This window comes from Paroedura picta, chromosome 7 (genome assembly GCF_049243985.1).
Source record: "Paroedura picta isolate Pp20150507F chromosome 7, Ppicta_v3.0, whole genome shotgun sequence".
Classification (NCBI taxonomy): Eukaryota; Metazoa; Chordata; class Lepidosauria; order Squamata; family Gekkonidae; genus Paroedura; species Paroedura picta.
Genome location: NC_135375.1, coordinates 33,506,462 through 33,518,317, shown reverse-complemented (window position 1 = coordinate 33,518,317; position 11,856 = coordinate 33,506,462). Strand labels below are relative to the sequence as shown.

The following is an 11,856-nucleotide window of genomic DNA, read 5'->3' as shown; positions in this document are numbered from 1 at the left end:
GGAAATGTAGTCAGATGTGACATCTGTCATCCCGCCCACGAGGTGTACCAGAAGATGAGGAGGGCCCAGCCAGCAGCCATGTCAGCCGCTGGGGACTGGGCAGCCGCTGCATGACCTGTGGGCCCTGAGGCAGCGGCTACCCCACTCATGAGGCCTTCACAGTGCCTGCACTGTCAGCAACTGCCAAGGGCCGTGGCAGCAACGGAGGAGCAGGTAAGCGGGAGGGGGGAGGGGGGAAGGGAAGGGAGTGTGTGTACGCACACATGTGAGTGTTTACTTGGAGGGAGGGAAACCAACAGGTAAGGGGGGGGAAACAGGATGGGGGAAGGGGAAGGATCTCTGTGTGCCTATCTCTGTGTTTACGAGGGAGGGGGGGGAGGAATCAAGGAGGAGGTTGGGAAACCAACAGATAAGGGGGGAAATGGGCAGGAAGGGAAGGGAGTCTCTGCATGTGTTTGCGAGGGAGGGAGCCCTGACCCACATACCCTCTGAGAGTCAAACCGTCAGGACAATTTTTTTCTATGATGTATTTTAATTTGGTTCTTCCCCCTCAGGGGCTAAGGGCAGTGTACACAGTTTTTTCCCATTTTTTGGGGAAAATACTTTTTCCCATTTTATCCTCATAACAACACTGTGAGTTAAGCTGGGAGAGGGCAGAGTTACCAGGTCCCACCGTCTATCAGCTGGGGATGGGGGGCAGGATTGCCAGACTCAGACTGGGAATATACAGGCGAAGCCTGGGGGTCACAGTGCAGTATAATCCCACAGAATCCACCCTTCAAAGCATCCATTTTCTTCAGGGAAACTCGCCTTTGTAGGCTGGAGATGGACTGCAATTCCAGGGGATCCCCAGGTCCAACCTGCAGGCTGGCACTGGGTCACTGGCCAAAGGGTAGCCAAGAAGTTTCATTTGAACACAGGTCGTCCTAGTCCAGCATTTTAAAGACTACACCCCACTTCACTGGATTCAATGTCAAGTGAAGAACATTTTATTTAGATGACTGCTGTAATTCTAGCAGTGCAGATCCAGCAGTGCAGATTCTTGACTTCCATGGACCTAGACGAGGGCAACTTTACTTAGGATTGCGCTGCAAGTAATTCACAGGCATGTCAAGCAAGTCTTGTGCCCTTCAGCCTTGCATATTAAGAATATCCTTTAAAGGCAACGAGAAACAGGAAGAAAGTATCAGTAACTCATCACAAGCTCTTTACTTCCCACCCTGCATAGTTCCACAGTGGTTTTACTGGTTTCATCATGTTCTGTTCTCTAATCAACAGTCATATTATTTCTTGAACAATTATATAAACTAGGTTGATCAGATCATGCTTGGGCAATTCAGTGTTTTATTGTAATTAATTCAAAGACCTTCTGTATTTAAAAGAGAACATCTTGTGATTTTCTCCTGTCTTGGAGCAACTTCACTTATTGTAGAAATGATGAGGCCCTGATGAACGAATACAAAAGTTATGTAGTACCTTTTATAAGGCCAATAAAAACATCACGTATTAGTGTGTGACACAAAGCAGCTTTTGACTTCTCTAGAATGCAGGAGAGCAGAAGCATAATCTCAGGGGCTTTCCAAGTACATTAATAATCCCACTGATAAGCATGAGTAACTAGAACTTAAACTTGGAGTTTTCCAGTGAAACTGCCATAGAATCATAGAGTTGGAAGGGGCCATACAGGCCATCTAGTCCAACCCCCTGCTCAACGCAGGATCAGCCCAAAGCATACTAAAGCATCCAAGAAAAGTGTGTATCCAACCTTTGCTTGAAGACTTCCAGTGAGGGGGAGCTCACCACCTCCTTAGGCAGCCTATTCCACTGCTGAACTACTCTGACTGTGAAAAACTTTTTCCTGATATCTATCCTATATCGTTGTACTTGTAGTTTAAACCCATTACTGCGTGTCCTCTCCTCTGCAGCCAACAGAAACAGCATCCTGCCCTCCTCCAAGTGACAACCTTTCAAATACTTAAAGAAGGCTATCATGTCCCCTCTCAACCTCCTTTTCTCCAGGCTGAACATTCCCAAGTCCCTCAACCTCTCTTCATAGGGCTTGGTCCCTTGGCCCCAGATCATCTTTGTCGCTCTCCTCTGTACCCTTTCAATTTTATCTACATCCTTCTTGAAGTGAGGCCTCCAGAACTGCCCACAGTACTCCAGGTGTGGTCTGACCAGTGCCGTATACAATGGGACTATGACATCTTGTGATTTTGATGTGATGCCCCTGTTGATACAGCCCAAAATGGCATTTGCCTTTTTTACCGCTGCATCACACTGCCTGCTCATGTTTGGTTTACAATCCACAAATACCCCAAGGTCTCGTTCACACACAGTGTTACCTAGAAGCGTATCCCCCATCCAGTAGGCATGCTTTTCATTTTTCTGACCCAGATGCAGAACTTTACACTTATCTTTATTAAATTGCATCTTGTTCTCATTTGCCCATTTTTCCATTTTGTTCAGATCTCGTTAAACTCTCTATCTTCCGGAGTATTTGCCAGTCCTCCCAATTTGTTGTCATCTGCAAACTTGATGAGTAGTCCCTCCACCCCCTCATCTAGATCATTAATAAATATGTTAAAAAGTACCGGACCGAGCCCCGAGCCCTGAGATACCCCACTACTCACTCCCTCCAGTCTGATGAAACACCATTGAAAACAACTCTTTGAGTGCGGTTCTCTAACCAATTCCCTATCCACCTAACTATCTGAAAATCCAGATTGCAGTCCTTCAACTTATCCATCAGAACATCATGGGGAACCTTATCAAAAGCTTTACTAAAATAGACCAGAGCTGTGCAACTCGGAATATAGTGCTCGGAATATAGCCATCATAGTTCTCTTAGAGCTCTCTGAGTCCTATGTACCTCACAGGGTGTCTACTGTGGGGAAAGGAAAGGTGTTTAAAAGCTGCTTTGGGACTCTATCGGTTAGTGGAATGCAGGATATAAGAAAACAATTCTTCCTCTTTATTATGGGGAGCCAAAGACAGAGTTGGCAGTTATTTAGAGGACTAAATCCAGAGAGAAGGAAATCTAACCTGGTACAACACATGCCAATTATCTGGTACTCATAAATTACATTTAGGCTGTCTCACATGCAATGCATGAATTTACAACCCTCATTCATGAAATAACATTGCTTCTGAACCAGATGGAAGATGGTTCAGTTACTCACTAGAGTCAGCAAACCATCGAATTGTCTTTCATATAAAGAACCTCCCAGCATGGCTCCACTTTACTTTCTCCTCATATTAATAACGCCAATCAGGAAGGATAAAAGATGCAGAAACTCTTATACACAACTTATGCTTAAGAGGAGAAAGGATGATGTGAAAAGGAAAATTCTATTAGGGTTGCCTTCCAGCTCCTAGGTACATTTCTACAATCATTTATAGCATTGATGAAATAGCACAGGTGTTACCAATTCCTTTTGGCATTGTTTAAAGAACTAAACAGCACTGCAGCTTATAGCAACAAACATGCAAAAACACAGTAGAACATTTTCATGGCCAAGATTCATTTGGTTTTGAGGGGCATTTTTGTATCCTGATCTCTCTCTTCTGTATTAGCTCTTTAATAACCCTGCGTAGAGGTTAAGCTGAGAGGCTGTCATTTGCCAACCACAGCCTAATGATGTCCATCACTGACTCAGGATTCAAACCTAGGTGTATGGCGACCAAGCTCAACCCTCTAGTCCAGGGGTAGTCAAACTGCGGCCCTCCAGATGTCCATGGACTACAATTCCCAGGAGCCCCTGCCAGCGAATGCTGGCAGGGGCTCCTGGGAATTGTAATCCATGGACATCTGGAGGGCCGCAGTTTGACTATCCCTGCTCTAGTCCCTGACCCACATTTGGGTCAAAATGACTTAGGAGTCATCATGTGGTGACAGCAGCAATGTGCCTTCCAGCTAGGTAAAGACTTTCATCTTGCAACTTCAGAGGGATTGTACTACTTGAGAAACTCCTTGTCCTTTGGGCCTGGTGGAAACAAAATCCCAAGACTACGGGTAAAAAGTCTTAAGGTTCTGAATTTGCAGAACTGTTTCATTAAAGGCATTTTCTTGTAATTGTATTGTGAGCTATTTCATCAAAACTCAGCTACAAATTCCCCCCCCCCCCCAGTTTCTGTCTCTGCAAGGAGAAAGTGGTAAGCACAACAAATAGGGAAACTCATAGTCTCCAAAGAGCGGGGCATGTCTTAGCAAGAGATGCATATCAGCTGCAGTTTCAGGACAAGCATTGCATGTTGTCATTATGCAACAGTTTCCTTAAATCCCTGAAGAATTCTTGGGAGAAAAAGAATGAGGGCCAAAGTAGATGAAGCTCGAAGATGGGATAAATTTGACAGATCCATGGAAATAGAATTCTTAACTCTCCTCTCCTCACTTGGCATTTCCAAACAGCAGGGCATTTCCAAGCCCTGACTCCCCCCACCTCTCTCTCTCTCGGTTTGTGTGTGTGTGTGAGAGAGTGTATGTTCTAAACTCCCCTTCTCCATTTCCCTCTTTCCATTGTAAATGCTGTCAGTACAGAACCCCTCATTCATGTCAGAACATTGTATAATGGGAAGAAAGAAAAAAATTATAGGACAGGAAGACGATCACCGGGGGCCGTCACCAGGGGTGGGGGTTGGGTAGAGCTGCCAGTTGGGAAATTCCTGGAGATTATAGTACAATGGCATAGATTCCACCTTCCACAGCATCCACTGTCTCTGGAGAAACTGACCTCTACAGTCAGTAGATGAGCTGTAATTCCAGGGGATCTCCAGGTCCCACCTGGAGGCTGGCATCCCTAGGGAAGATGACGATCATTTTCTATTTCTTTAAAAAAATTTAAAGACCTTATCAGATTACTTACTGAACCCCACATAGCCAACAGCACAGAAACATATTTTTCTTTTGCATATCTTCCAAACAACACCAAAGAAATCTGACAGCAACTTAGAATAAGTCTGGGAGGGAAAACAGTGTAAGGTAAATCTCCTATTCCTTCCCACCTCTTCTCTGAGGTAAATCCTCTCCTTTCTTTTTTTGATCCTGCCTGAGGGTACTTTACAAAGATGAAGGGAGGAGAGAACATATTTACAAATGTAAGTTGCCTCAAAGAGAATCATAGTTAAGTAATTTTGTTTGGAAAATATAATAGGCTATATTTTAATGTGATCAATGTAACCAAATAATTATAAAACGAACCTAAACAATTTGCATGAAAATGCCTTTCTTACTTTTTACAATTTAAGAATGTTGCTACATGTTTGCAGCATAATTGCATTGCTTAATTTCCATAGGATACCAAAAGTGGGATATTACGTGACTAGTAACTTCCAGATAATGGCAGCAGATGTTCAAGTGAAACGGAGAACGTTGTTTACCAAATGGTAAACAGATCTAAAGAGCCTCTGGTAAGGCAGCCGTCTGAAAGCTTTGCCCATAAGGCTGGGAGTTCAATCCCAGCAGCCGGCTCAAGGTTGACTCAGCCTTCCATCCTTCCGAGGTCGGTAAAATGAGTACCCAGCTTGCTGGGGGGTAAACGGTCATGACTGGGGAAGGCACTGGCAAACCACCCCGTATTGAGTCTGCCATGAAAACGCTGGAGGGCGTCACCCCAAGGGTCAGACATGACTCGGTGCTTGCACAGGGGATACCTTTACCTTTACCTTTTAAACAGATCTAATGAGTCACCAGTCACCTATTACCTGGTTATTACTAAAAATAGGCATGATGATGATATTAGTCATTCTGAACAGTGACTGAAGTGAGAGTTTGTAATGAAAGGCAAAAATTAAACTCTTAGGAGTCTGTAGCTGTTCTTGAATTTATGGCCCAAGTTTCTTATTCACCACTGTGGTATAGGAATTAGAGTACTGGACTAGGACTAAGGGGCCAGCGTGGTGTAGGTGTTAAGAGCAGTGGACTTGAATCTAAAGAACTGAGTTTGATTTTCCACTCCCCCATATGAATCCTGCTGGATGATCTGAGTTCTCTCAGAACTCTCCCGGCTCCATCTACCTCACAAGGTGCTTGTTGTGGGGAGAAAGGAAGGCAATCGTAAGCCATTTTTAAGTGCCTTAGAGCAGTGATTCTCAACCCCTGGTCGGGAGACCGGGACCGGTCTGTGAATCAGTCGGTACCAGGCTGCAGCTCCTCCTTGTCCTCCTCCCCAGCTGCTGCCTCAGGGGCTGCCTTGCCACTCTGTTGCCAGCTCACCTTTGGTGCTCACCAGTGGCCGCCATTGCTGGGGCTCCCCCTCGGTGTGGTGCTGCACAGCTGCTGCTGGCAGCGCCCCCCAGTGGGCGGCGGGAAGTCAGGGGCACCGGCAGGAAAGCAAGTGGAGCAGGGGCTCAGGCAGCAGCAACGTGCCTCGGCAAAAGACTAGCCCCCCCCCCCGGGCCTCAGTAAAATTGTCAAGTATTTACCAGTCCTCGGTGATAAAAAGGTTGGGGACCACTGCCTTAGAGTAGAGAAAACCGGAGTATAAAAACATTTCTTCTTTGCCATGACACCTACCTTGGGCAAGTTATTCTCTCTTCGCCCCACAGGGCTGGTGCACAGATAAAATGGAGGAGGGAGAAGCCATGTTTGCTTTCCTAAAGTCCCTGGAGGAAGGGTGGGATAAAAATTACATTCCACCTTGTAACAAACCACAAACGCTTAACTTCAATTTTCAATAGATTGAAACCACATAACAAGCCTTTAGAGTCTTTCTTACAGAAAATAATCTTTTTTAAAAAGCTGTTAATTTTTTGCAGCTGATTAGATTTTACATTTTGGCCCATAAAATTACTGATGTTGGAAATACTGAAACCAGCATGGACTGGGCACCTTGCTACACAGAAAGTCATAAGAAAAACACTGTTCCTTTCCAAGTATCAATATTTCAGGTAAGATTACAGCCAGAATTATTTTCAATCATCTGTCTGAAATGAGAAACTAAATTGAAAGGAAGACAATGGGGATACATTGGGACTTTTTTTTTTCCTATAAAGGTTCTCATGCCTGCAGTTTGCTATATGATTTATTGAAAAGTCTGAGTTTGTCAAAACTCTTATGTATTTCTAAAGCCTCCAAATATGCCTGCTGTACACCACGGAATATGGCCTAAAAGAACGGAAGATACTTGCCTGCACAAGTTGGTACGAAGGTGTTTTTATCATTCTGTTGCCATTTGTGAAATCTGTTAACTTTGAGGTCTAATGATATTTGAACGGGTTTGGATAACACAGAACTCCTTCTGATCTGAGTGTTTACAAGGTTTTCAAGGTGATTCTTGCTTTTTTATTGACCCATATAAAGTTTTAAAATATTTCTTGCCACTTGTTCATTACTCATTGTGTGCAGAGCTCATATATCTTTTGTGTGGCATGCACTGTATTTTGTAGGAGTGTCGTATCAGCAAAGTTTTTTGTAAAGTTCAAAAGAGATTTTTAAAGTTTGAAAGAAAGAGTAGAAACAGCTGCGCAGGGAAAGGCAATAAAGGCATAGGTAAACTGAAACCCAGTATAATACCATTGACTGAAAAAATAAGATTCTTCGGTACAATGTTTCAGCCACCAGTATCAAGAGAGGGAACAGATCGAACAAATTTACTTATCTGTAACTGTACAAAGTTGCTTCAAGGGAAGTTAATTGAAAACACACCAGGAATTAAGGACATGCTATTTTTTTTCCACACAGCTGCTGCTGCTTTCTTGTTCTGTCGTTGCTGCTGCTATTCCTTCATGGAAAATACATCCTGAGAACATAAAGAGCTTTTTTTAAAAACCTGAGTTTAAAACAGACTTCTCAGTCCACTGGCAGTACAGATTCAAGAGGGTGGTCTCATCCATTTCTCTTCTTTAAAAAGGCGTCAACAGAGTATTGCACGGTTTCCTCCTTCCCTCAACAATGGCTTGATGCTCTGTCTGGAGAATGGCTGTTCATGCATAAGCCTAGAACATGGATGATGCCTTTGTGAAGCACTGCAGATGATTGCCGAACTCTTTCCAGTCAGAAGAATGTAAATCTGCAGGATGACGTGAAGTAAACATGGGTGTGTACATGAGTGCAATATTGTTACCCACCCAGAATATATCACCTGGCCCCTAAAATGAAAGAAGCTGTGCAAGTTATTATGGCATATACAGTGGCACTGAGACCTTTCAACTCTGCTTTAAGATTCCATTATGTACTTGTGTAGTATGGGCAATGTGAAGATGTTTTTAGGTGGCTGATTTGTTGTATTGGTAGCAGTCAGGCTCCTCTTCTCACAGAGGGGCAGTTTAAAGCTTCGAGAGGCAGAAACACCCTTCTTCAAGCAGCATCTCAAAAATCATAGTGCCTGGCCTAAAATGGAACAAAACGGATGCCAGCCAGTTAAGAGCCTGGGAAAGTGCTTTGGAAGGTGAGTCAGAGTGGCTGGCTGACTAATGCCCCCCTCCACGCTCCAGAGATGCATCAGCAGGACAATGGGTCTCCCAAATCCTATTAACTCATCTTTGAGCTAATCTCATCAAGTCCAACCTTACTTCCTCTGCACCTATATACTCTAATTAAGCAACGCTTAATCAACTTTAAGTTCTATTCACCAAACCTATCCACTTCCTGTTCAGTATCTGCAGAGTTATAAAGCTCTTTTCATATCTTTTGCATAATTTAGGAAAACTCATCAAGTTATTGTTTCTGAGGCATTGCATCAGCTTCCCAGAGGGCCCATTTTGCCCTATATCAACAGCATCTTGGGACCAGTGCAGTGTGTGTTCTTGTTAGAGAGAAGACTCCACAGATGGAGGTGTGGATCCATATCTAAAGAACTGATCCATATCCACACCCCCATCTGTGCAGTCTTCTCTCTAAAAAATTCTGGCTGTTTTGCTGAGTCTTCCATGGACCTCTTTCCTCAAAGACTGAAAGTTCTCTTCCCCTTTCTACCCTGCCTTTTCTTAGATAGCTCTGTGTGTGTGTTTATGGTTTTTATTATTTCCCTTTTTTTAAGGTGACCAGATTTTAACATTGGTAAAGCAGGACACCACTGACCTGGGGGGTTCTTGATGAAAAATTTGGTCTATATGAAGCAACAAAAAAATTCATAGAATGTGTAGAACGCAAAAAATAGTATTGTAATATATATTTTTAAATTTCAACGTAAGTACCAGGTACCCCCAGATGTCCCTCCAAAAGTGGGACAATCTGGTCACCTTACCTTTTTTGCCTTAGTACCACCCCCCCCACACACACACAGACACACACACCTTACCAGGGGAGATATCTGTGTGCAGGGGGGGGCAATCCTATTTGGCCAGTCACACACAAGCTTGGCTCATTCCCTTGGCCAAAGAATGACCCCCGTATACTGAACAGAATGGTCTGGAAAGCTGCTGTTTGAGCATGTTGGAAAATGCATGGCCTCAATAGAACACAAATACTTATTTAATCAGATGCTCCAACTCCAGTCAAGGACACATAGAGACGACTGACTGCCAAGTCTCCCACATTCTGTCTGGTTAAGGGATTAAAACTCTAATGACTGCAGCTCTTGACTCATGCAGACAAGAGTTATTGCCAAAGTTTGTGCTTGAAGTAACTTGCCTGTCGCGATTCTGCCCTCATGCTACATTCTTCTTGGTCTTTATAGTTCATTGTGTCAAAAAGTCAAAATAGTTCAAGCAGTTTTCTAAGACAAAATTTTACATGAAGAACATAAAGAACAAACTCAGGATCTTACATGCACTAGTTATGTGACTTTTACATTATGATTATTATTTCATTTATACCCCACTTTTATCCCCAGTAGAGCCTCTTGTGGCGCAGAGTGGAAAGGCAGCCGTCTGAAAGCTTTGCCCATGAGGCTGGGAGTTCAATCCCAGCAGCCGGCTCAAGGTTGACTCAGCCTTCCATCCTTTCGAGGTCGGTAAAATGAGTACCCAGCTTGCTGGGGGGTAAACGGTAATGACTGGGGAAGGCACTGGCAAACCACCCCGTATTGAGTCTGCCATGAAAACGCTGGAGGGCGTCACCCCAAGGGTCAGACATGACTCGGTGCTTGCACAGGGGATACCTTTACCTTTACCTTTATCCCCAGTGGGTACCCAAAGCAGATGACATCTTTCTGCTTCGTTCCCTTTTATCCTCACAACAGCCCTGTGAGGTAGGTTATGCTGAGTATGTGGCTGGCCCAAGGTCACCCAGCAAGCTTCCATGGCACCAGTGGTGATATGAATCTGGTAGGGTGACCAGGTGCCCCCCCCCGGAGGAGGAGGAAGAGGAGAAGAAGAAGAAGGAGAAGAAGAGAGTTGGTTCTAATATGCCGCTTTTCCCTACCCGAAGGAAGCTCAAAGCGGCTTACAGTCGCCTTCCCATTCCTCTCCCCACAACAGACACCCTGTGGGGTGGGTGAGGCTGAGAGAGCCCTGATACCACTGCCTGGTCAGAACAGTTTTATCAGTGCCGTGAGGAGCCCAAGGTCACCCAGCTGGTTGCATGTGGGGGAGCGCAGAATCGAACCTGGCATGCCAGATTAGAAGTCCACACTCCTAACCACTACACCAAACTGGCTCTGGTGCAGTGGAGCTGGAGCTGCCAACTTGGGAAACCCCTGGAGAGGTATGGATGGGCCTTGGGGAAGACACTGACATCAACAGGGTCCAATGCCATAGATTCACCCCCCCCCCCAAGCATCCATTTTCCCCAGGGTAATGGATGACATTGTGATTCCAGGGGATTCCCAGCTCCCACCTGTAGGGTGGCAGTCAAAGAAGCTGGGTTTCCCAGTCCCTAGTTAAAAACGTGAACCACTTTAACTCACTGCTTTCTCGAGACTCTTTATTACACTTTTAGCATATGCTTGTTCCGAGGCGCTCAGGGTGCTGTGCACGGCTCTCACTTACTGCTGGTACAATACCCAGACAGCCCAAGCAGCTGCTCGAGGTGCCACATCAGCAGAGGACAGAAACATGAGAAGAGGTGATGGGCAGTCAGATGAGGACCTGGGTTCAAACTCCACTAAATCATGAGGCGACTTTCGGTTTCAGCTAGCTGTCTTGCAGGGTTGCTTGAGGGCAAACTACGGGAGGGAAGATTTCTTGGAGGAATTTTGGAACACAAGGAGAGCTGGGGGTTTTATACCTCACTTTTCACTGCCTGCAAGAGTCCCAAAGCAGCTTACAATTGTCTTCCTTCCTCCCCCCACAACAGACATCCTGTGAGGAAACTGGGGCAGAGACAGCTCTGAGAGAACTGGTCTGTGAGAACAGCTCTAGAAAAACAATGACTGACCCAAGGTCACCCAGCTGCCTGCATGTGGAGGAGTGGGGAATCAAACCCTGTTCTCCAGATTAGAAACCGCCGCTCTTTAACCACTACACCATTCTGGCTCTCTCAAGTATATAGACATCACCTGGCACACCTGTACTGACAGTTTATGGGTCCAGATTTGACTGCAAAGGTGGGGCCAAACCTGGAAACTATGGGTTCCCACGCGCATGTGAGAATGCACCGCCTTCTCCACCGATCCTGCTGCCGCCACGCCAGCCTTCACTGAAGGGTGGTTGGGTGAGCTGGACTGCTCTTCCCTCCGGCCATATCTTCACGCCAACCCTGCAAGGTTGAGTATGGGGGTGGGGGCGCGGCTGGATCAGATTGGGGCAGCCTGGCTCCCCCATGTCGCGCTCCAAGGCTTCCCAGGGGGCTCGAAGGCAGCCGCGTCCCCGGCGGGCGAAAGTCCGCCCCGGGCGACCCGCGTTCCAGACGGCTGAGGTCACCGCCAGATCCGCCTCCCCCTCTTATCTCCGCGGGGAACCGCAGAGCACCTTGGCAGGGGCGGGGCTGGCAGGGGCTGGCAGGGGCGGTCGAGCGCTGTCGTCACCAAGGTGCGT

The 11,856-nt window shown here is 45.8% G+C and overlaps 2 long non-coding RNA genes across 2 annotated transcripts; one reads left to right on the top strand and one right to left on the bottom strand.

The window, feature by feature from the left end:
* Positions 1 to 966: 966 nt before the first annotated feature.
* LOC143842334 (uncharacterized) lies at positions 967 to 11,810 on the bottom strand. The gene is made up of 3 exons (XR_013233068.1): positions 11,439 to 11,810; positions 6,515 to 6,603; positions 967 to 1,154 (listed from the first exon to the last, which is right to left on the bottom strand). It is a non-coding gene; the product is annotated as an uncharacterized LOC143842334 (long non-coding RNA).
* LOC143842335 (uncharacterized) lies at positions 5,056 to 8,135 on the top strand. The gene is made up of 4 exons (XR_013233069.1): positions 5,056 to 5,409; positions 6,757 to 6,888; positions 6,994 to 7,140; positions 7,682 to 8,135. It is a non-coding gene; the product is annotated as an uncharacterized LOC143842335 (long non-coding RNA).
* Positions 11,811 to 11,856: the final 46 nt, after the last annotated feature.